This window comes from Pteronotus mesoamericanus, unplaced genomic scaffold, assembly GCF_021234165.1.
Source record: "Pteronotus mesoamericanus isolate MK-2021 breed Mesoamerican mustached bat unplaced genomic scaffold, CSHL_Meso_final contig_246, whole genome shotgun sequence".
Classification (NCBI taxonomy): domain Eukaryota; kingdom Metazoa; phylum Chordata; class Mammalia; order Chiroptera; family Mormoopidae; genus Pteronotus; species Pteronotus mesoamericanus.
The window spans coordinates 5,688,817-5,712,845 of NW_026555104.1; the positions used below are offsets into that span (position 1 = coordinate 5,688,817).

Below are 24,029 nucleotides of genomic sequence, written 5' to 3' on the forward strand. Positions count from 1 at the left end.
TAGGCAGCAAAACAGGAAGAGAACCTATCTCCGCTGTTCTCTCTCCTTCTCCCCCCTCCGTTCTGTTCTCTCTCCTTCCCCCTAAAAGTATAAAGGCAATGGCGGGGAGGGGGGTTGTTGAAAACAAAATTTTGGCAGTCTTGGCCTCTAGGTCCCCTGGAGCCTGCCTGTGTTCTGTTGAAAGCTTTTTCTCTTTTCTTTGGTCCCATGGCCACCAGTCCTGTCCTGGTCTGTCCAGGCAGGGGTGAGGGTGGAGGGGAGCTGGGTGAGGCTCTGGGAATTGAGAAGAAAGAGGCAAAGACCAGATTCTCTGGCACAGCTGCTGAGCAAAGAGCCCGAATGCCTCGTCGGGGCGGAAGGCAACCTTCCCAGGTTCCCGGACGTGCTGGGACTTGCTGGAAACCAGAGCCCTGGCTGGCGGCTGGCAGACCGAGCTGGACAGTAGACCCAGAATTCAAAGGGGCAGCAGAAGGAGGGGCCCCAGGGGAGGAGAGGAGGAGGTTTCTGTGAATCATATAAATTAAAGACAGAAAGGATGTCAGGCCACCTTCACTTCCTTCCTCTCCTAATGGGAATTATCTCATTAGCCCTGAGCTTCCTAGAGGCTGACTTTAAATGATTCCTGTAATGGGGATTTCAATCCACAGCAACACCCCCCCCACCCCCGCCCCATTCCATCTGACTCCTAGGAGAGCTAAGAAGGGCTCTTAAAGGGACAGTAGCAAAAAGATGCCAGTTCCATCTACTTAACACTGAACACTTTCTCCATACACTTCATACAACTGTAGTATTGTGTTTTCACCCATTATTTCCACTTATAGGAATTTATTGGGAGAAAATCATCATGCATATGGTGATCGGCTCAATAATGACAACCCCATCCAAAAAAGAAAAAATAAAAGACAGTCACAGTGTAAATGTTACTTTATATGGCAAAAAGGTCTTGGTAAATGGGATCAAATTAAGGATCTTAAAATGGGGAGATTATCCGAGGTTACCCAACGGGCCCTAAATGCCATCACAAGTGTCCTTACAGAGGGAGGAAGACAGAGATTTGACTACAGAGAGAAGAGCATGGCATGACCGCAGAGGGACAGACTCGAGTGTGGCCGCGATAAACCAAGGGACGCCAGCAGCGTCCCGAAGCTGGGACAGGCCCGGAGGGTCTCCCCTGGAGTCTCAGAAGGAACTGGCCCCGTCAACAATTTGACTTTAGTCCGCCAAATGATTGGGGGACTAAAATCAAGTTTCATTTCAGATTTCTGGCCTCCAGAACTGTATGAGAATAAACTTGTGTTATTTTAAACCAAGTTGGTGGTAATTAGTTATAGCAGCCCCATAAACTAGTTCAGAAATGAATAAAGTCCTTGTTTATAAGGATTGTCCTCAGAGCCTTATTTCACAGGAAAAGAAAAAAGAAAAAACACTGGAAAAATCAAAGAACTGCTAAAAAAGAACTGTCATAGCACTATAATGAAATACTAAACAACCATAAAAATACTTAAATGTTATTTAATAATAAAAGATTAATATCATGGAACTGAGTATGGAGCTTAAATATTTTCCTTGCCTTTTAATAAAGTTTTCTAATGTTACGCATCTTGTAATTACTTCTGTCATCACAGAAGTCACATTTTTATTTGCAGGGCGGTGAGAGGGTTAAGGGTTTTTTGATCCCTTGCTAGAAACAGAGAAGCAGGAGCTGCGGACAGTTGAGTGAAGACGGATCAAACGGTGAGAGAATCCAGGGCCGGTGCCTTTCCTGGCACAAAGATGTCAGGTTTCCCGGCATTAAGGGCTCTCCTCTGTACACACCTCAGCCAAGCATCACTCTGAACTCTGCCTCCATTCTCATGATGCCTTCGTCTCTGCGTCTGGTTCCTCTTCCCTTCTAAGGACTTGTCATTGGATCCTGAACTAATGACATCTGCAAAGACCCTTTTTCTAAATAAGGCCACATCCTGAGGTTCTAGGCGGACATGAATTCTGGCAGACCACTAGAATTCGGTCCCCTAAAGGTGGCTCCATTTTTTTTTTTTTTTTCCTGCAAGTTTCAGCAGCTTCACAAAGTCTTTGCTGATTTTTCCAGGTCCCAGAGAACAATCCCTTTTGGGAGAACCCAGAGGCAGACGGAGTGTCCCTACACGAATACACTTGCCAACACTTAAGAGTTGCCAATGTTAGTTTGAGTGACCCTGGCAGAGGCCAAATTATCCATCGTTGAAGTGTTCAAGCAGAAAACACCTATCTGGAGGGACCTGGCGGAGATCCTGGGTCTGGGTGGGAGAGGGGATTGGGTGGTCAAAAAGGGTTTAGTTTGCTGAAAGCAAGAGTTGTACCCAATTGACTCAGCACAGTGTTGGGCATAGGAAAAAACTATAAACAGATGCTTGCTGCTGCGTCACGATGGCCCTTCAATCTCCACGTGCCTCCTTTCAGGGAGTGCTCAGACAGAACACTGCAAAGACCAATGAGGTAGGAAACAGATGAGTTGTATATTCAGTGATGGTCTGTCAAGAACCTTTTTCATATCCTGCACTATGGGGTATGATCTGACTCTCTGTGTGCTTCTCTCTTCTGTGATGGCAAGAAGATGACAAGCGACCACAAATCACATGACAGGAGGCACCTAAATCAGTGCCCAATGATTATGTGGGCTAAGGAAGGGATTTGGGGCCACCAAAGTGTCCACATGGAAAGTTGGAGGGTCCCTCGGGAAAACCTAAGAGATAAGGCCCTGGGATCTATCTCTGCTCTGCCCAGCCCACCAGGAGAGGGAGAGAAGGCAGAGGAGCCCTTCTGTGTAGCAGGCATGGCAGGCTGTCTGTTCATGCCGGAGCGCAGATGAAGCACACCCACCAGGCAGTGATTTATCAGCCGTGGGAGGCCCGAGAAGCTCTTAAGCCACAGGTGGGTGTCCGTAAAGCCACCCTCCTGGAGAAGCACAGACCTCAGGCCCTGCTTTGCTGCTAATCACCTTAAGCACCCCAGTGTTTCAACCCCGATCTGGGTGGCCCTTACCACTCCCAGAGCCATGTCACGTGCTCACAGTGATCTCAGCTGGCCTCACACAAACCCTGTCGAGTAAGCAGGACAAGTGTTGTCCTTATTCCCACTTTACAGATGAAACTGCTGGGGTGGTTCGATGACTTGCTCAGGGCCACCCAGGGAGGAGACGTCCCTGTTGCTAGTACAGTGCTCCTTCCACAGACCAGGCAGGCAAACGGTGTCCTACCCCCTCCATATTGCCTACGAGTACTTTAGGGCTTTACAGAGGTGGCAACAAGCATCAGGGGATGGCTCTTCCCTCTGGGCACTGGGCTTCCTTTGTGGCCAGTGGAGAGATCACCTTTACCCTAAACACCGCTTTCACAAAGACCAGAAGTGGAAATTTCTGGAACTGAGGAGCTAAAGGACAAAATTGTGAGGCAATAAGTCAGCTTCATCACTCTTGGGAAGGACAGAGGCTGAAAGTAGGTAAACTGAGTCCCGTGACTGTTAACGTGATTCCCTACTTCCAGGGTCAGGTGAGAGGTGAGAGAAACCTGCTGAAACTGCCACCTCTTCCTGTTCAATCAGCCTTCCTCCCCCTGCTCGACGGTTGGAAGTGGAAGGGCACAGGCCGGGCCAGGGCAGGCATGACTTGTGCCCAGGTTGGGCTTCCCCCAAAAGCAGCAAAGCATGCCTTCCGGGATCTGGGAGGAGAAGCTGCCCCTGGCTGCTTCTCCAGGCACGGAGAAAGGAAGGGGGCAGGGCAGAGCTGATGTGAATGTCTAGCTCAGTGCAACAAGCCCCAGCCTTCCCAGGGTGCCCTGCAGAGGTGCTCGAAGCGCTCGGTGGTACTAAGCTGCCTCAAGCAGCCGCAGGAAATGGTTGGATGGGTGCTAGGGCAACAGGGAGCAAGAACTCTCCCCTCCTTAGGGCCGTAGCTCAGTGGGGCGGGAGTTAATGATGCCATGGTCAAGGGCCTCCGTGGGAGGTGACAGAGTTTCTTTCTGGTGGGGCCCCTGGCTGGACACAGCCACATCACCTGAAGGCATTCCCTGAAGACCCGGTTGAGCCCAGGCACCAGGACTTGCAGGCGGGGAGTGTAGGGCAGGGCAGGCAGGGCCAGCCCATCCTCAGTCCCCTGCGGGAATGCCCAGATTCGGGTTGACCTTTCAGCGTGGGTTTCACCTCACCAAGCCACTTCTTTGACCCCTTCCTCATCCCCTGCATCCTCAAGGGGTACCCTGGGAGACACTGGACCACCAAGAGCTCCGTGGCTCTGCATGCCTGGCGTCAGGCTGGAGAGGAGCCATAACAAAGGTGAGTGGAGGGTCCGCAAGCTGGGAAAAGCCAAGCTGCCTGCGGCGCTCTGGGCCAGCGTCCGGTTCCCATGACACTCTTCCTGGCAGCACTAATAACTAACCGCGGCCCAGACAGGTGCTGGCGGCCCGGCCTTAGGAGTTCTTGTTCAGGGCTGAAAGTGAGTCACTTCCCTTTTACAGTTTGCTAGCAGACTGAGTCACCCCGAGGTCTGCCCTTTCACACAAGCTCTCACACTGGGGCCAGATAACATTCATGTCCATACCTTCAACCACCGATCTTCCAGGTCAGCCGGGCCCTGGGGAGCTGACCCTCCACTCTAGACCAAACAGCATCCCTGTGACCTGGTCTCTGCCCCTCCCCCTTATCACCCCACTCCTGCAACTGGGACAGTGACTCACTGTCCCAAGAGAAGCCTGGAGAGATTCTGAGAGAGAGAGAGAGAGAGAGAGAGTAAATGAGAGAGAGCAAATGAGAGAGAGAGGTCTCTCTGACCCTTCCTTCGCCTTTACCCTAAACACCGCTTTCACAAAAACTAGAAGTGGAAACTTCTAGAGCTGATGAGCCAAAGGACAAAACTGTGAGGCAACAAGTCCGCTTCATCACTCTTAGGAAGGATGGAGGTTGGAAGTAGGTAAACCGAGTCCCATGTTAACACAACTCCCTACTTCCAAAGCCAGGTAAGAGGCAGGTCTGGCTACTCAGCCACCAGATTCCTATGGTGGCCCTGGGGTACGTCCCTCAGGGTGAATCATTCAGACAGGTATCAAATAATGTCACCTGGGGAAAAGAAACTCATATACCTCTTTGGTGAGTCCTTCCTTCCTTCCTCTCTAATGATCTTGTTTACAATTTTTTTTTCTTTTAATTAGAGGTGGGTAAAGGGAGATACATCAGGACAACTGCAATAGCATAATCAATAAGATACCGTTTAAAAGAGAGAGAGAGATTAAGAAAGAGAAAAAGGAAACATGAAAATAAGAACCAGGCTCGGGGGGAACCTCACTGAAATAGTTTGGGGATTTACTTTTTTTTAATCCTCAGAAAGTCCCTCTTGCTACCTGGTTTCTAAAACAGATGATAAACACGGATGACATCAGGTTGGACAGCACTGGCTGTCTCATCGCCAGGGGCTCCCAGCAGGTGTGAGACTGACAGGTTGAGAAGAGATGACACTATTTCTATCCTTAGAAGATGATAACCAAGGAGGAGAAATGACAGCAGAGGCTGGGCGCTGGGTGTGGCGGGAAATCTGACACCCTGTCAGCTGCTGTCGGCCCTTTGGGTGAACTCTGCTTGTCTAGGTGGGGTGACACGGAGCCCCCCCTTCCCAGCTCGGCTTGCTTTGTCTATTCCTTCACCTCCCAGGCACCACAGTACACATCATCCCTGGGGCACAGGAAGCTGGGGTTTCAGCTGTACTAGCTCCATGGAGCAACCCCCACCCCGGACTTTCCAAACTGAATTTTGAAATGCATTCGCTGTGGCCACGGCTTTGGCTGGACCCTTGCAGAGTGGGAGGGCCTTTCTCCAGCCACACATGTCTCGCACATCGCAGCCGAGCTCTTGGCCAGCCAAGCTGCGTCGATAGCACCGAGGGTACAGATGCCAGGAGAGGCTCCACCCCCAGTGGCTGGCTCAAGAGACCAAATGAGTCACGATGCCTGCCCAGTGACCATGATGTCCCAGGGTGAAGTGGGAGGCCTGGGGACAGAGCCTGCTGCAGAGACAGCACAGTGACTCACATGTAGACCTGAGGGCAAGTTCCATCCTCTGGATGGCTCTGCGCCCGTCCCCGGGTGAGGTCATCCCCACTGCTGCTCAGAACTGGGACTTGCTTCTTTCTCCCAGGGCCCCGGCTGCCTTTGCGCTCTCCACTGCGGTTCAGGCAGCCGTCGCCATTGTAGCCACAGCGCCTCTCCCTACCCGCCACACACACATGATGGATGGACCTGAGGAAAGAGTGTGTCCTCCCTGGGTGTCAGATTTTTTATCTATAAAAATAGTTCCCGCTCCCAATGATCTCACACAGGAGCCTTTGGGGTGCAAAGGCTATAGTTATGAGTCCTTTGAACGGAAAGTATGCTACATCAATGCAAGTCAGTAACATTGCAATAGTACTGCTTACGACTACTATTAGGTGGACCCAGCCATCGGGCCACCATTTCCCTCCATGTCCCAGGGCCACCAGCCTGGAAGTAAAAGAGTGCATGGGGCGGGGTGGGAGAGTGTCCCCAACAGAGCCAGCAGCCAGGAGCTTGGTGAAGTCATTGGATAACGTACTCAAACTTGGGAGAAATAGCATGACGACATTACGACAACTGTCCCATGTATTCCTGAAATTGTTGAGTCCCACACTGTTGAGGGAGGAGGAAGATGAGCAGAAGGAAAGAAGGCTGCAAGGAAAAAAGGAGGAGGACCCCTAAAGGGCTTCGGGGAGACCACGGGGCATGTCCGTGAGTAGCTTAGCCACTCTGTGCTGTGATAATGTCACCATCAGGTGTCCTTTAACAGCAGCTTGTATCCCCCACCGTTCTAACACAGTTAGAACAGAAAAATGGGGTATGTGTCTTTTTCCTCCTATAATGTTTCCCACTCCCTTTATTCTTTCCCTTTCACGTCTATCCTTTGCTGCTGAGCTTGCAGCCCGTCTGTGTGACCCCTGGTGGCTTTGCAGGCAGCAAGGAGAGGAGATGGACTCTCATATGAAGCCATGCCTGCAATGCGAGAGGCTACCCCAAATGAGACAGTCACAGCTATTGAGAATCAGCCCCCGAGAAGTTTCATCATGATTCTCAGTCCATTATCACCATCAAGGTTATTCTACTGCCCTGTGTGTGCGAGTGGGTAGGTGAAGAACAGGCGCCTTTAATGCACCCTCCCCCTCAGCTGCCCTTCTCCTCGCAGCTACCCTACCCACCCCTAGTAAGTCCGATCACAGCATGCTTTGCTCAAAACCCTGCTGTCCCATGGCTCCCAGTTCCCCTGGTGGGAAAGCCTGTCGCCCCCACCCCCAGCTCTCCCCAGTCTGGCCTCATTTGGGGGTGCTCAGCTCCCCTAGTGAGCTCCAACCCCACCAGCACTCTTGTCCTCAGACACACCAGGTACACCCCCATCTTGGCCTTGAGGTAGCTGCTGCTTCTGCAGAAACCTCATCTCCCGGTGAGCTCAGGTGTCACCTTCTCAATGAGGTGTCTGCCCTATTCAGTGCTGTCACCTGCCCCCTATTCTCTGCCCAGCACCTCTGAGCCCTCTTTCCAGCCCATTTCTACCCCCCACCCCGACAATGCTATCACCTTCTCATGTACTAGATGCTTCATTGAGTCACCATTTCTGCTGTCTCTCATCTACCCTACCCCCACTGGAAGACAAGTTCCTGAGAGCAGGATCGTGTTCTCTGCCTAGAACAGTCCTGGAACCAGCAGGCACCCAATAACTGTCTGTTAGATAGATGGATGGATGGATGGATGGATGGATGGATGAATGAATGAATGGGGAGTCACTGCCATTCTGAAGGGGGTAAGGGGCTGTGCACCTTACGGAATGGTACTCAGCGAGGGGTTACCTGAGCAGGGAGGAAAGAGGGCTGGCTAAGGCAGAAGGTGCTGTTTTTAGAAAAGCAGTGCCCACACCTTTGCCTGGAAATCCCCTGGGAGTCACTCATTAACTCCCCCCCCCCCCCCCCCCCACAGACCCCATACACACAGCGCCTGCCAGTTACTCAAACCCAGACAGCAGCGACAGAACCATTTAAGCAACCAACTCTCCTGTCCAAGCCCATCCCCCTACCAGGTAATCCACACCATTGTCTGAGCACAGAGTCTGTACAGGATCCTGAAATGAGCGGTGAAAAAGGATGGGGTGAAAGAAACACCCAAGTAACAGATAACAAGGCCCATTCCCAACCCCACGTGGTCTCAAGGCACCTGCCGGGGAGACGATGTGCCAGGGGAAGGAGCGGCCATTGCATGGCCCCTGTGCTCGTGGAGGGTTGTGAGAAGGTGCAGCACGTAACGGTGACACGGGGCAGAGGGGTGAGCACAGGGGCAGGGGCAGAAATATTCCAGTCTCGGGGTAGGATGCAAGCCAGCGAGCTGGGCTGAAGGACTCAAACTGGAGTGAGAAGTGGGCGAGACGGCAGAACACCCGGTGAGATGTGGTGGCTAAGACAATAAAGAGGAATGATAGGGCTTTTTTGTTTGTTTGTTTGTTTGTTTGTTTGTTTGTTTGTTTGTTTGTTTTAGCAGAAAGTGACATGATGAATACTGAGTTTGCAAAAGAAGGCTTAGGAAAACACACACAGCATGACTTTGGGAAAGAAAGACTGGAATTGCACGGGTTGGAGCCCCGAGAGGGTAGCCCAGCTGGTGCTGCCAAAATCAAGACCAGTGGGGCGGCTTCAAGAGGAGGAGGATCAAATCCGGAAATCGCTGTGGAGTAATTGTCAGGGCCCAGTGTTCTAGTGGGTGGAGGAGTGAGGTCCCCCAGCCACATTCCTTCCAATGGACCCACATGGAACCAGACAAATGAGGAAGAAAACTCAGAGACAAGGCGTTCATTACGATATAGGCTATTTGTGTTACCTCCTTTAACTCACAACCTCCCCTGACCACAGGGTATTAGCATTACCATCTTACAGATAACAAAACTGAGGCTTAGTAATTTATCCAGCATCATATCCAGACTAATGAGAAAAGGAAAAAAAAACCCAAAAGCTGACATCTACTGTACACTTAATATGCCCCAGGTGCTGGGCTAGACACTTCACCCTGTGTAGCCTCTCATTTCCAGTCACAACATGACAGGGATTATCTTTATTATCCCTATATTACAGATGCGGACACCAAAGGTCATCTGTCCATGGTCACCAAGGGAGGAAACAGTGGAAGTAGGATTTGAACCCAGGCCTTCCAGGTCCATACTCTTTGCCACTGTGCTGGACTAATAGTGGGAGATTTGCAACACCACCTGTCCAGTTCTAAAGCGCTGCTTAGCATCACGCAGCACCCCTCTCCCAGGCTCCATGGGAGAAGCTGAGACGCTGTGCTGCGTCTGATCAAGCATGCCCACACTCTGAGCTGCCAGTTACCTGCTGTACTGACACGTACCGATGAGCCAGACCTACAGCCAGAAGGGTAGCTGCTGCGGATGGTGGGGTCTAGACAGCGATGGGCAAATCCCACCCTTTCAAGTCAGAGAGTAGCCCCAGGCCCAAATCACGCTTTATTAGGACCAGACATCAGTCCACAGAGTTCCAGAAAGCCCTGAAATCCCCTTTAATCCCACAATCAGTCTCTGAGCTCCTGAAGGTCAGCAGGTGCAATCCATACGTTTCTCTGTTCTCTAGAACTGCAGGCTTTGAGCCACCTGCCTGAAGGCTCTCCCTGCACCCTGCAAGACTTCTGTGCCCTGTGTCAGACCCTGTGTATAAAGGCTAGGTGGCAGGAGCAGATGCACGAGCACCAGGCAGCTGGAACAGCACACTACCAGTCAGAATGGAGAGAGAACACAGCGCCAGTGCAGGCTCTGGCTTTGAATCCTGGATCCCTCACTAAATAACTGTATGACCTCGGCTGAATTGACTGTACCTTGGTTTCCTCATCTGTGTGTGGCTGCGAGAAGTGACAAGGAATTCATCTAAGCAAAAACTGCGAGGACATGGCCTGGCTTGAATCGATCACAATGACTATACTGCTTATTAAGCCGGGTCTCCGAACCTCCCCTGACGGCTGCCGCCCACCAGTCTCTGCTCTGGGCTGCGGGCAGGTGCGTTAGGGATGTCGGGGCAACACAGCTGCAGCAGAGCAGCTGTGCTCTGATTACCTTTCGTGCTCAGGTTCACCTTCTCTCTTATCCTTCCTTGGTTCAAAGCACCTGCTCAGGTTGGCCACAAACCTCTGATTTCACCTGGAAAGAAAAGGAAAGAGTTACCTAAGGAAACAGAATCATGAAACTTATCTTCCAACTTAAAACAGAGAGTGGTCTCTGAATGTCAGCCAGCCTCCCAAGGATGTAGGAGTTTAACAGCTGTTTATTCTTCAATACAGGATAAAACCACATTAATTCAGAATAAAGGGAGAAATCCATTTCCCATGTCAGCCGTGGACACGGCAAACTGCAGACTATTTTCCAGAAATATGGGGTTATCATCATAATAAACTTGCCCTTGAATAAACTAAAATGTAAATGGATATTACACTAGGTAGTCATTTTTTTCAAGTTATAACAAAACTTAAATTCACAATGGAACTTTACTACACAATAATCTATTGCCATAGTTCTGCTTTTATTGAGTCTTTTACTTAAAGGCTATTATTACACATTTCTGAGCTTTTCTATGTTCTGACCTCATGATGTCTAAGTTCATTAAGTGGGAGAGATAACACATGAGGAGCATCTAGCTCTGTGCCCGACCCCTATCATACACTTAATAAATTAGCTACACTTTTATTGATTTTACTACTTTCTATGGGTTTCTAGAGAGCAAGACTACTCTATACTATCCATGTAATTCCTGAGAAGATGTACAGTTATCAGCATAGTTGCTGTTCCTGCTAAAATATTTAATCTTTAAATCCGACCTCTGTTCAACCTAATTCAGACACCAGGAAGAGTAGTATTTCAAAAGGTGTTTAAAGATAATAGCACCATTCTCAGTTTCCCCATCATTAGGCTCAAAGAAATCACTCTAGACCCTTAGTTTGGCAAATGAAAACAGAGAGAAGAAAGAAAAGGGGGAAAAACAATACCATCAGATTTGAAACAGAAAACTTGTAACCTTCACTCACAAGAGGAAGGATTGTTTGGGTGGTGTTTTGTTCCTTCGCAGTGTGCACACACACACCGCCTGGGGCCTGGATCGCTCCTGCAGTTTCTAGAGTTACTAAGGACTGGGGCCGGGCTGGTACTTTGCGGCCACCCCGTCAACCAACTCTGGCCACCAGATCAGAGTCCCCTTGTGCTACAGTCCCCTTTCCACCAAACCTGGGGACGCACATTTGCTGGGCCTGGCTTCCTCAGACACACCCATGAACTTACCCCAGGACCAACCTCAAATGCAATATAGGGCTTTTGACCCCAGCAAAGATCTTGACAATTTTAGCTCCAGTGAGAACTGTGCAACGCTTGGGACCTAACTAGATGATTCGCAAATGCTATAAAACTCAAAAAGAAGCAAGCAAAACCACAAAACACCCTCCAAGTCCAACTCAGACACCAGAATGGAGTCCGGTTCCTGTTGCTGCTTTATACAAAGCCACACCAGACCCAACTCATGTTCAGTTTATTAGGTGCAAAGCATTCGATAAACGCATTGTGGCTGCAGCCTTGCCCTTCCAGGGGTGATAGGAAATTTAATACAAGTAAATCTAAACTCCTGCAGCCCCATGACATCTCAATCCACCAATTAGCAGCAGACACGGGGATGGGATTAGAGCGAGACTGGAAGGGGTCTTCTGTAAATCTGATGATGAGGAGGGGAGGGAAGGTTCAGACTTGGCTTCTCACAGAAATCACTGTCCTCCTCCCCTGGGCAACTAGAAAATCATGCTGAAGCCTGGGTCCCAGTTCCAGTCACGCTCATCGGTACTGAGGTCTGGGCACTGGGTTTAATTTTTTTAAATTATTTTTAAACCAAGTTTAAATTTAAATCAAGTAAGTCTAATATGCAGCAAAGATGGAGGATCATCTGCAGATCTTGTTAAAATTCAAACTCAGTGGTCTGGGGTGGCAGCCTGAGATTCTGCAGTTCTAACTAGTTCCTGGGTGGACACAACGTTGGTGGTCCAGGGATACACTGAGTAGCAAGGGCTTAGAAGGGATCCCCTTGAACACTCCCTTATATACTTCCTCCCTGGAACTTCAGGCAAACTGACCCCACACTGCTCTCCAGCCAGGTCCTTCCTCTCTGGGGTGGAAACCAGCTCTCCTCCTGTAGGCCCCGGACATCTGCCCAGTTGACTTCTGAACTGTCAGGTGGGTGAGGGAGACACCACTCACATCCCAAGAGACAGCTGCCCCCTTGGCTCACTCCTGTACTCACTCCAGTTCTAGGCGACTTAACCTCTAGAACGACTGCATTAAAAAGAATGATTAGTTTTTGCTCTAAGACGAGTAGGTGTCTCTTCCCCCTTTGCTTTTCCCATTGGCATGGCCACCCAGGGCAGGGGGAAGATCTTGGGCTTCCTGGATCCCTGGGTCCTGCCTCTCTCTCCCCTCACACTCCGGCTTCAACATCAGCCATATGGAACCTGCATGGCTGTACATATTCCTCCCGATGCTGTGCCTGTCATTCCTACAGAAGCAGGCCAACAGCAGTACGCCACACTTGTCCCCAACTCTCTGAGGGAGGCCAGAGACAACAACTGCCTACCCATAGCCTGTCCCCAAATGTCCCTCTCTTCCCGCCCCTCCCCCTGACCAGTTCCTTTCGGACACCTCCAGGAATGCTTTGAGCCAAATATCACCTAGTGGTTTTCAACCCAACGCAGACGGAAGGGACCGCTCTTCCTGGACACCTTAGGGGAAAGAAAGACCTAGCAAGCGAAGCCACAAGAAGACATTAGCTTGGAGTGTGTCCTCTCCCAAACCAACTAGCTCCCTTCTCCAAAAGTCTACCATGCCAACAACACAAGGCCACGTGCTAAACAAGAAGACCAGGGAGTGGAAGGAAACGTGGGATAGGACGGGGGACTTCAACACTTTATCACAGGAGTGACGTCTACAAAACAGGCCAAATGGCTGTCAGGACACCAAACCACTGGGTCTCATCTCTAGGAACCTACCTAAGGCTGGCACGGCCACTAAGCAGTGACCAGGACCCACAATACTTCTAAAGGCCCATGAGATGTTCTAATTTCTTTTATAATCAGAAGGAATGAAATGACTGTAACATAAATGCCCATAGAGCAATGAATGCACCCTGGATGATATTCGTCTTTATACCACTGCAGTCATAAAATATAATTTTAGTATCTTTTTTTATGGACGAAGGAGCTCACGAAGATGAAGTGCCCAAGGTCAGGAGCATGGTAATTCATTCCTGAACTTGCCTCCTTCCTTCCAATTTCCAAACTTGCCAGCCTTCATTCAGACCTTTTGTCGAATGCCCCCACTGATCCCCACCCCCGCCCCAAGACCCTCCCCTAACTGCCCCCCGCCGTTGCTCTGCCCCCCTGACTCTGGCTCCGTTTCAACCTCCTGCGTTCCATCCAGGCAGATGCTCCCACAGCCACCGCCCCCGCTCGCATGGAAGGCTGGAAGGCACAGCCAGGCAGGGCAGAGCAGGACCTCTAAGTCCAAACACACGCCCTCAGCCCCCTGCAGCGTAAACACCAGCACACATCACACCCAGGCCTATAAAAGATAATTATACAATCTCATCTGGCAAATTAGAGCCATAGAACTGTCTAATTCATACAATGAATTCAAGGGTTGGATCAGCAGGAAGAATTACCCTGGATCTTTACTGGGATTTGCCCCCAGGTCAGGATTAGGGCTTATTTATCTTTTTCATTTTCTTGCTGGGGGTAGGGGGCAGGGAAGGGCCTTCTCCGCTGCTTGTCTCTCCCTCTCCCCACCCCATCCCAGTGCGCTGTTTGTGTGACAGGCAAGGCACACAGGGTTCTTTCCCACAAAGTACCCAACTCCAAATAAAATTAAAGCATCCACAGGAAGAGACAGATGATGGATAGATAGATAGATAAATAAATACATTTTCACAAAAGAAAAGTTGGGGCATCCCAAACCCAAATTAAGGGCTTCATCAGTTGGCATTAACTCAATACAGAGTGAACAAACAAAAAACTGACATGCCCAGGTGACAATTTCTTTCCTAATTATTCCATCCCAACTCTGAAATATTTACTTGGAGAACACTCACATATACATATTCCTTTAAACACCTCTCTCTCTGTCTGCCTCTTTCCCCCCTCCCCCACCACTCCCTTCACCCCTTCCAAGAAGTCTTACAAGAGAAGATGGCTATTTACAGGAATCGGTGCCTACCTTTTCAGCTCATTAAATAGCTAGATCGCCCAAGAGTGGTTACCACAATGCCAGGCCAAGCTGACACCAAGCAAGGATCATCCTGCATCTAACCAAAGCAAACACTAAAAAGAACAGCAAGCCCTTTCCTCTCTTTCCTTTTGTACCTTTCTAGGAGTTTCCCCTGCAAAAGACAGCTCCTTACACAGACTCCTAAGTCAGCCCTGCCAAGGATCACATGCCCTGGGCCTGAAGGACAAAGCCCTGGCCAGTACAGAGGTATTTGGCACTGACACCTTAGTAGGCTCCTGCACACGAAGGTCAGTCTGAGAAACGAGGCTCTGAGGTGTGCCGAGGCCGAGGCAGCTCGGTCCATATTCAAGGCCAGCGTGATCAACCCAGGAAACTACTTAGATGTGCCGCTGTGTGGCCCTGACCTGGCGCAAAGAAAAAGCATGTGTTGTGTTGTTCTAGGCTAACGTGGGCGCCTCCAGCACATCTGTCCTTTAATCAAAGTGTCATGAACCCCTCTTTGAATGAGGGCTTATTGCATGTAGGCAACCTCACCTCAAAAAATCTATGTATGGTGAGTGCATGTGTGTGCGGATATGTGTATAGGCACCGACTCAAGGACGATGATCTTAAGGGAAAACAAACCAGTTCTCAACAAACACCTTTGACCTAAAAAATGGAAGTGTGGTTTTCTTGTGCCTCGTCCATCGGGATGCGAGGTGACCCAGTTCAGAGTGGTGGGAAGGCGCGATGGAACATGCGGGCTTATTGTCGGCTGGGCTGAGGTCTTTGTAAAGACTTGTAGCCAAATCTCAGACTCCGACTCCAAAGTGGTTGAGACAAGTGTGCACTTTTTGGAAGAAGATAAACACCGATTTGTGCCCGCTGTGTTGAGGAATCTTGAAAAAAGAAGGGAGGCAGCGAAGGAAAGTGTCCCTCTTCCCAAACAGTGAATACGGTGACACGGGGTTCATTCTGAACTAGCCATTCTATCCATTCTAGGGTGAGTGATGGGCCCAGAAGACAGAGAACAGAATGTCAAGCAGCCAGGAAAAATACTCAGCCTCTTGGTAACATATCAAAATCACGTCACACACAGATGGGTTTAAGGGTAAAAATCCTAACGTGACCACTGTCTAGCTGTCACCCCGGACCCCTTTTCTGAGTATCCATTTTCTCAACTGAAAGATGGAGGCAGCGAGAGTCACTGTTCCTGGCCCCTAGGAAGCCTTCCACAGCCGCCAGCCGCCATCACCATCATTTCTATTGGAGGATGTTAAATGAGACTACACTTGTCTCTATTTCACAGGCTGGTTATTGGTACTAAATTCAACCATGTGTTCAGATGTGTAGCATATTTCCTGGCCCATGGTGAGTAATCAATAAGTGTTAGCTATTGCTATTATTGTAAAAAAAAAAAAATACATTGCAGAATTGCACAGGTTCTAAAAACAAACCTAGGATGAGAAAGTAAAGGGTTAGAGTTGTCCTCCCTGGACAGTAAGTTCATGGGTGATTTGTCATTTTTGCATGAGTACAGTGAATAGGCATTGTTTGAGGAAAAAAAAAGACCATAATATTTTTAAAATAATAAAAAATAAAATAGACATTCATCATCTTGAACTAGAAATAAAACTACAAATGCAATTAAAAAAAAAAACAGTGAAAAGTTGTAAGGCGGTGAAATCAGAAACAGCTTGGAAATCAGGGTTAGCTATAGCTGCAAGCTTGCCCCCAATTTGGGGTTTGAGGTGAGATCCAACAAGAGTGGCCTTGGGACCTCCTGCAGGACACAGAGTGAGATTGGGAGAGAAACACACCCACGGACAGCCACAGTTGCCACTGACCGGAGAGCAGCGGCTCCCACAGAAGGATTCGGTCAATACTGGCCTGAACCATGAACTTAACCAAGAATCCTAGCCCAGCTGATAAGCTGCAGGACACAGGGTTGAACAGACCTGCTCTGTGGCATTTTCCAAATACCTGTGCCATTACAGACGGACGGCTCTGATGACATTCGCGTTTCGGGTCAGGACCTATAGCCCTGAGCATGTCCCAGAGCTCACAACACCAGGCTGGAAAACGAGGCCAGACCATGACACAGCCCACAGAGGCCACGTCAGAAGGGCCTGCTGTTCCATGTGAGCATGGAGAAGAGAGTGGATTGGAGCCTGAGAACCAGGATCCTCCTGGACTTCGTTCCTGAGCTAGGTCTCGGAAACTCCCCCTCCTCCTTCCTGGTGCCTCTTCTTCCTCCTGGATTCAGCACAGAAAGAGACCCCAAAGCTCAGTCCTCAACCCAGCTGAACTCCCACCCTTTCCCCTTGTCCTTGAAGATGCCCCGAATCCCCGTCCCTGACCTCTGTTCTAAGCCCCATTGTGCCAGCTGCCTACAGGGCAGGCTGATCACTCATTCCCAAGTGACCTCAAATTCTCCCATCCAAATGGAACCTCTTCTATCCCCCTCAGCCAGGCTCCCCTCAGTACCTCCCCATGTCTGTGAATTTAACTTCACTCTCTCTCTCTGTCACCCAGAGGGGGCAGCCCTCCCCCAGTAATCGAGTTAATGACTCTACCTCCGGTCAGCTCTTTTGCACCATTGCTCATGACCAGTCTTCTCCTATATCCCCACGGCCATGATCATAGACCAGGATCCCTGAGTGAAGAGAGCATGTCTGTTTTGTTCTCCATCGTGTGAACATCATGTGTTGCGTGGTACAACCAGCCCTCTTTCAGTTGAACAGAATGAACGAATGTTAGTATCCCTATGTGAAAGATAAGGTAATTGATGCACAGAAAGATTTAAATATCTTTATGTGGTTGGTAAATAGTTGAGTCAACATTGGCACAAAGCTCCTCTGGTTCCAGGGGTAAGGCTGAAAGTGACCTTGCCTTCCACTGTTGCAGTAATTCCCCACCTGGGCTCTTTGACCTTAGACTCATCCATTCCAATCCATTCTATATTGCTCTCCCAGCTTACCATTCTAAAATATCATTCTATAGTATTCTCCCAGCTTACCATTCTAAAATATCCATCAGCTCTGCCAAACTCCGCTCAACAGTTGTCAATGGCTCCCTACTGCCTTCCATGAAGAGACCAAATTGTCTGCCTGAAATCTGAGGCCATGTGCATTCTGATCCCTCCCCTTCTCTCTCCAGCCTTGTAGAACTATATCATATCTAATCATTGCTCCCCATACCTGCAACACCTCCCTTGCTCTGCCTCTCCCCAACACCTTCCTTTTAGGACTAGCCCAAGTCCCACTTTCCATGAGAAGTCACTTGACTTCCCAGCCCTCGGTGATGGCTCACACTTGAGCCACAGTATTACTGCCCACACCCCCGATTTGCACTAAATATAAGATGACAGAGGGGACAGGTCGTCTACCCTCTCTCCCCAAGGACATCTTACCTCTTTTTAGTGTGGGCAATGTGTTTGGATTCCTAGAGCCTAATAGAGCCTACGTATCATTAATCAGAGCAGCCAGGCTACTCTGTGCCAGGCTCTCTGGCCCATGGCACTCCGTAAGTGTAGGCGACAGACCTCCACAGTGGCAAAGCTCTCTCGAGATCTCTAAGCCAGAAGAGCCTGACCTCTTGGTGGCTCTCTGACCTCTCAAGTCTTACCCCATCCACTGCCCCCTGGAGCCGCTAACACGGGTCCAACATTGAGCTCTTCCCGGATCCTCATGTCTCTAACAAGCCTAAAGACGGTGCCCAACCCACTGTGTTTAAAAATAAAAAAACAAAAAACAACTTTAAAGTTTATAAGCCCATCCGGTCTTCTCTTTAAAATGACATCTTTACCTCTAGGGACACCTTCTGAAGGCAGTGCCGTAGCCATCAGCAACACAGAAGGGGAGCACACCTTGGCAAACTGCTCCTGATCTACGGAAGGCTGACCCATAGGAGGTGCGCTGGGCTGGGTCCCCCCACCCTCACACCAAGCCTTGGCCCCGTGTGTCAGTTTCACCATGTTTAAATGGAAAATAGAATACTCAACTCAAAAACACTTTTCCAGTGATATTTTAAGGAAAAATGAGATCACAGAAAACCAGGGAGGTAAATTTAAATGGTGTGACCCCAAGCAACATTTTTTTTTCAAAGAATTCCCTGAAAGGCTTGTTCACCAGATGAGGGGGGCACATCTGGGGAGACCTTAGCCCTTGAGACCACCTGGGCAGCAGCAACACTTATGCTAACGTGAAAAACTCTCACGATGCTCTGCAAGCCCACACCCTCACTGCAAACAGCCCCCTCCTCTCGGAGGCGCACATGGACCCTGAGGTCCCTTTGGTTTGCAAAGGCGGCCCACAGCCCCCTTGCCAGCCAGGTCAACATTCTGCCTCTGCCAGAGATACCAAATGTTTCCTAAACCCACCCCGAGCCCAGCTCACTAAGCTATGAATAGTTATTCACATTAACTTGGGGCATTAATTAAAAAACGTTCAGCCAGGCAAATTCTCGTACTTTTAAAAAGTCATTTGGGTAATTGCCTTTCCATGCCGCAAACTTTCCAAACGACTGACAGGTTGACATTTCACAATGTTGTTTGTTTTAATCAAGAAAAGGAGGAAAGAGCCAGTGTGGTGCCCGGTTCATTTTTCAGGTGCTTTGATTTATTGATTGGCAAATCCCCACTTAATAGCTGTACAGTGAGGCTGGGGAAGAAAGACTCCCACCTCCCAGGGTTGGTGTCTGGGCTGGTGAGGAGGGAAGTGGCCCCAGGACCTTGGCATAGCCCCTTTCCCATCCTCCCCTCCCCACACCCAGCTCCCAGCCTTCACCATGTGCTGCACTGCGGAGGACCTCCCAGGCCCTACTCCAGGCCACTCCCCATCCCCGCCCCCGCTCCAGGACAAGGGCTACTTCCTGAACCAATAGCCAATGGGGAGGGGGCTATTTCAGTAAACTTAAGAGTCAGGGGGCAGCAGGGACTAAACTATTAATGGTTCTCAAACTTCTTTCATAAAGCAGCAGAACTCAGAATCAGGCTGGACCGTATGAGTTTCAGTCTCATCCCCACCATTTCTAAGCCCTGCACTTCTTCTCTGTGCCTCAGTTTCCTCACCTGTCAGCAATTTGTGTAACAATAGTACTTACATATCAGGTTGTTTGGAAGGTCGAATACATTAATATTGGGAAAACACTAACAACAGTGTGTGAAGCATGATAAATGCTCTATGTGCATTAGTTCAAAAGCCTCTTCTCCTGCCTAACAAACTTTAATGCAGGACGCTGGCTGCCCAGTCCCGCTGTGCCCTGCTTCCTGGGGAGCCACTGAGGTCCCTCCAAGGCTCAGCAAAGTCCCGAGGCACACAGTTCGACAGCCACTGCTCATTCTGAGGACTGAGGACACTCAGCTTTCCCACTGACACCACATGCTTGCCCACGTTCCAAAGTCTCCTGTGCAAAGACAAACAGGCGAGCTCTCCTGGGAAGGCTCACGGGAACTTCACCCCCTCTCCAGGTCCCCCCATCCCCGCCACATCGGGATGATGACAGATGGCCAGGCAGGGTGAGGCGTGAGGCTCCTTGGACCACACTGTGAAGAGCCGGCCTGAGAGCACTGACAGAGGGCACCACACACCCCGGAAGGGAAGGAAGAACCACCGCAGAGCCTTCCGGAAACCTTATCACACAAAATGCAAGACAGAGGCGGGCACAGACCTCATCTAAAATCACTGCACACCACATGAGCATTTCCATGTTGACTGAGCACCTACTGTGTGCTAGTTATTTGGCCAGGTGCCAGAAATACAGAGCAGAGATGGCAGGTCCCAGGATCCCCAGAGTCAAATCCTAGTAGGGAAGATGACATCAAAAATAACTGATGCTCATATTTTGTGGTATGTACTATAATAGATTATACATGTATAGTATATATTACATAATGTTATGTGTTACATATTATATATTGTATATGTATATTTTATTATGTGTTCTATGTTACATATTATGTGTGTATATATAACATGTCCAATGTGTACAGTGAAGCTGAAAAGAAGGTGGCCCTTCCTCCCTGGTGGCGGGGTGGGCATCTGGGCAGGTGAGTCGGGGCATGGTGGCAGGGTTATGAGCCAGGGGATTAACTTGGTTTAGTAGAAAAAAGGATGGTGGGCCTATCTGGGCACGAATGACAACTCTGGCACTTGTTAGCTGTACAATCTTGGGCACCGGGGTCTTAAACACTTTTTGGGGCACCACTGAAAAGAGCGTAAGGCACAGACACCCGTGGCAGGCAGGCAGTAGGTGATCAATGGATTGCCCAGGAGAGAAAGTGAGAAAACTTGGCGGAGGCAGTGTTCGAACGAGGCCGCCGGGAGGGGTTTGGCTGAGCTCGGAGTCAGACAAGCCAGCGAGAGGCCCTCGTGGGAGCCCGGGCAGCGCGGCCCCGACCCTGCATTTATGCTGCGTTATCATTGCCATCGGCGAAATCTGGACCATCATTCCTCCTCCTTCCTGTCTCCCTGGGATGTCTGGGGACACATGAGAACCAGGCTGGGGCGGGGGCGGGGGTGGAGATCTGAGATTTCAGAAGAAAAGCAAGCCGTGCGCTGAAAGGTTGATTATTTTACTTGTGGAAGCCATGTGTGGGCAATGGTTGTGGGTTTCTCTGGGTTTATCAGAAAATCCTAACAGAAAAGAGGTTATTTAACCAAGAGCAGGAAAGAATGTGCAGATATTTTAAAATATTAAAAGGAATTCCTAAAGGCCCATAATACGATGCCTCCCTTTCCAGGCTTGGCTGATTTGAAAGCGAGCTGTGACCAGGGCCTGATAAATCAGAAGGTTGTTGAACTCGGCTGTCCTGGTCCCACGTGATGGGTCCCTCTCAGGACTGTGCAGCCGAGGGACACAGCAGGGGCACCCAGCCCGGCTCCTCACACGATGAGACACCATTGCCTTCTAGGCTGTGTTTGGAGTGTGATCCTCAGAGACATTTCCTTAAACTAAGAGTCGGAGGTAAGACAATGATGAGCCTCAGTCATCACATTCCAGGCTCCCGTTGAGACCCGGGACCTGTCGGGGCTTGGGCTTCACACCCGCCAGCCTGTCGACAGACACTATTAACCCAGGAGGAAGGCTGGGGGAGATGGAGAGCAAAGCAGGCTGTGGGACCGTGCATTACACCAGGACATAAGCAAGTGAAGTTTTATCAATTTGTGGAGATGAAGGGTCAAGTTCACAATGGGGGAGGAAAAAGGGTATACTGTTTCAGAAAGAAGTGGGTGGACTTTCAACTAACAGAAGCACCAATAGGGGCTTCAGCACCTCTGGGCCCAGTACTCTTGGAATACATCCATCTCCATCTACCTGGCTCAGCCCCCAAACGCCTCTCAGAGCTCCTGTGAATTTCTAGCTGCGTCTGTATTATAAGAATTTGGGGAGCTATCTTACTGTCCCTATTAGGATGGACACCCATCGAAGGCATGATCCCATAGCCAATTCATCTTATCCTGCTGTTGGATTAATGTAAAAACCTTGAGTTTTACCTTATGAAACCACACTTCCCCAAAGCGTCCTCCATTTTGGATGGGGATGGAGATTATTCTACTCCCCTTTGTGTAGGAAGTTGGGGTGGGGGCAGGGGGTGGGTGTCCTATTCTGCCACCATCAAGCTCCTGGCTATGTCCAGTGAATAACAGGCAAGACTTAACACTACATGGCCAAGGGATTATTGAGAGAACGAGATGCTGTAACTTTTACCACTAAATGGCTTAGAAGCCTCATAAGTTAACACCTTCCAGCGCTTCCCTGGTATGAGCAGTGGCTATAGACCAGCTCTGAAAACAGACAGCGTTTGCAATCAAGCAGAAGAGGGAGCAGGGAACATGGGGATAAACAGGAGACAAGGGCCAAGAAGCCTTTATCTGGAGCAGGGTCCTCCACCTCAGCACTAGAGACATTTGGGGCTGTGTTATTCTTTGTGGTGGGGACTAGTCTGTGTACTGTAGGCTGTTTAGAAGCTTCCCTGATCTCCATCCCCGAGCTGTGACAATCAAAAATGTCGCTGCCGAATGTCCCCTGGAGGGAGGGGGTGCGAAATTGCCACTGGTTGAGAATCCCTGGGCTATGTTCAGCTCAGCCACTAATTAGCGATGGGATCTGAAGGTCGTCAGGAAACCATATCTCAGAGGCCTTAGGGTGCTCATCCATGAGATGAGGAAATGGGACTAGATCAGTGTTTCCCCAAATAGGCACAATGCATCACCTAGAGGTACCAAAGTAACACAAAGTCACACAGAAACATGTTTCTCTTTTTTGACTCTGTCCATTCTGATCAAAGCAGGAAGATCATCTCTTTTTGGTGCTGTAAGTCCTTAACTTCTCTGCAATTCTAATTATAAGAAGAGAAGGAGACTCCCAGGCTCATAGCCTTGAGAAATCCACAAAACATAAATCTTTGATTTTTTTTCCACTGTATCTTCTATTTATGTCCAGTGACCCCGGATTCCATCTATGATAGTGATACAGAGTTTCCTTTTAAAGTATATTTACTTATGCAAAATATGAAACCATGTAGAAAAATATTAAGAAAATAATGGTCCAGGTAGCATACGGCAGAAATCATAAAGTCTTAGGAAGCACCAGGATGGTTAACTCTGCCCTGCCCCCATAAATTTCTAACTTTCTACTGAATGTTTTCATGGAGCCTCTTGTTAAACTCAAGTCTTGAGGTAACGTTAATAATATAAAAAGTTTTGATGTCAAATTCTCTCTATGATTCAGTTGTAAAGTTTGGTCATTTGTCATCCATTGTGGGCTGAACAGTTGATCCTAACCCTAGCCCCACCCACCTCAAATTCATATGTTGAAGTTCTAATCCTCAGTACCTCCCTCAGAATGTGATCTTATTTGGGAATAAAGTCGTTGCAGATGTAATCGGTTAAGATGAGGTCACACTGGAGTAAGGTGGGTCCTTGGTCCAATATGGCTGGTGTCCTTATAAAAAGAGGAAATTTTAATAGTGACACACACACACAGGGGGACTGTTATGTAAAGGTGAAGTCAGATACCATGGTGATGCTCTGACACAACAAGGAACACCAAAGACGCCGGCAAATGACCGGAAGCCAGAGAGAGGTCTCGAATGGATTCTCCCTCATGACCTTCAGAAGAGACCAACACCGTCACTACCTTGATCGCAGACTTCCAGCCTCCAGATCTGCAAAACAATACGTTCCTATTGTTTAAGCCACTCAGTCTGTAGCACTTTTTGCTACATCAGCCTAAACTAATACATCATTTTAAATAGTCCCTCGGTTTGGTGACTGTACGTTGCATTCTGAAACTCCCTGCAGGGCATGAAAGGCAGACATAGTGGCCAAAGAATTTGTGTTCATCTAGAGATGGGACACTAATGTTGAGGCAAAAAAGACCAAAAAACAAAAAACAACAACAACAAAAAAACCCTCTCCATACCACCTGTGTTTATATACATCTTTACAGTCTTGCCATATTTACATCTCTACAAATTGAATAAATTAGATATTTGCTCATTGCTTTCTTTACTCTGGTTACCTACAGGTGGTCAGCCTTAACTGTGAAATACAGGTGCCCAGCTTTGGCATAATGCGGGGGAGGGATCCCAGGGTAGAGGTGAAGCCAAGCCTAAAACTCAGGTCCCCTAGCACAGGTATTACTAACTAGACCGCAGAGCCTGCAGAGTTCACACTGTCCTCCCTGAAAAAATGTCCTGGGCCTCTTGCATACCAACTGGG

The 24,029-nt window shown here is 49.2% G+C and overlaps 1 long non-coding RNA gene across 2 annotated transcripts in view; it reads right to left on the reverse strand.

Moving 5' to 3' along the window:
• LOC129070250 (uncharacterized) overlaps nt 1-24,029 on the reverse strand; it is a 224,096-nt gene that overhangs the window by 95,620 nt on the left and 104,447 nt on the right. For both annotated transcript variants that reach the window (XR_008529104.1, XR_008529105.1), the window contains exon 2: nt 10,132-10,215. This is a non-coding gene — a long non-coding RNA (uncharacterized LOC129070250). The remainder of the gene's footprint in view (nt 1-10,131; nt 10,216-24,029) is intronic.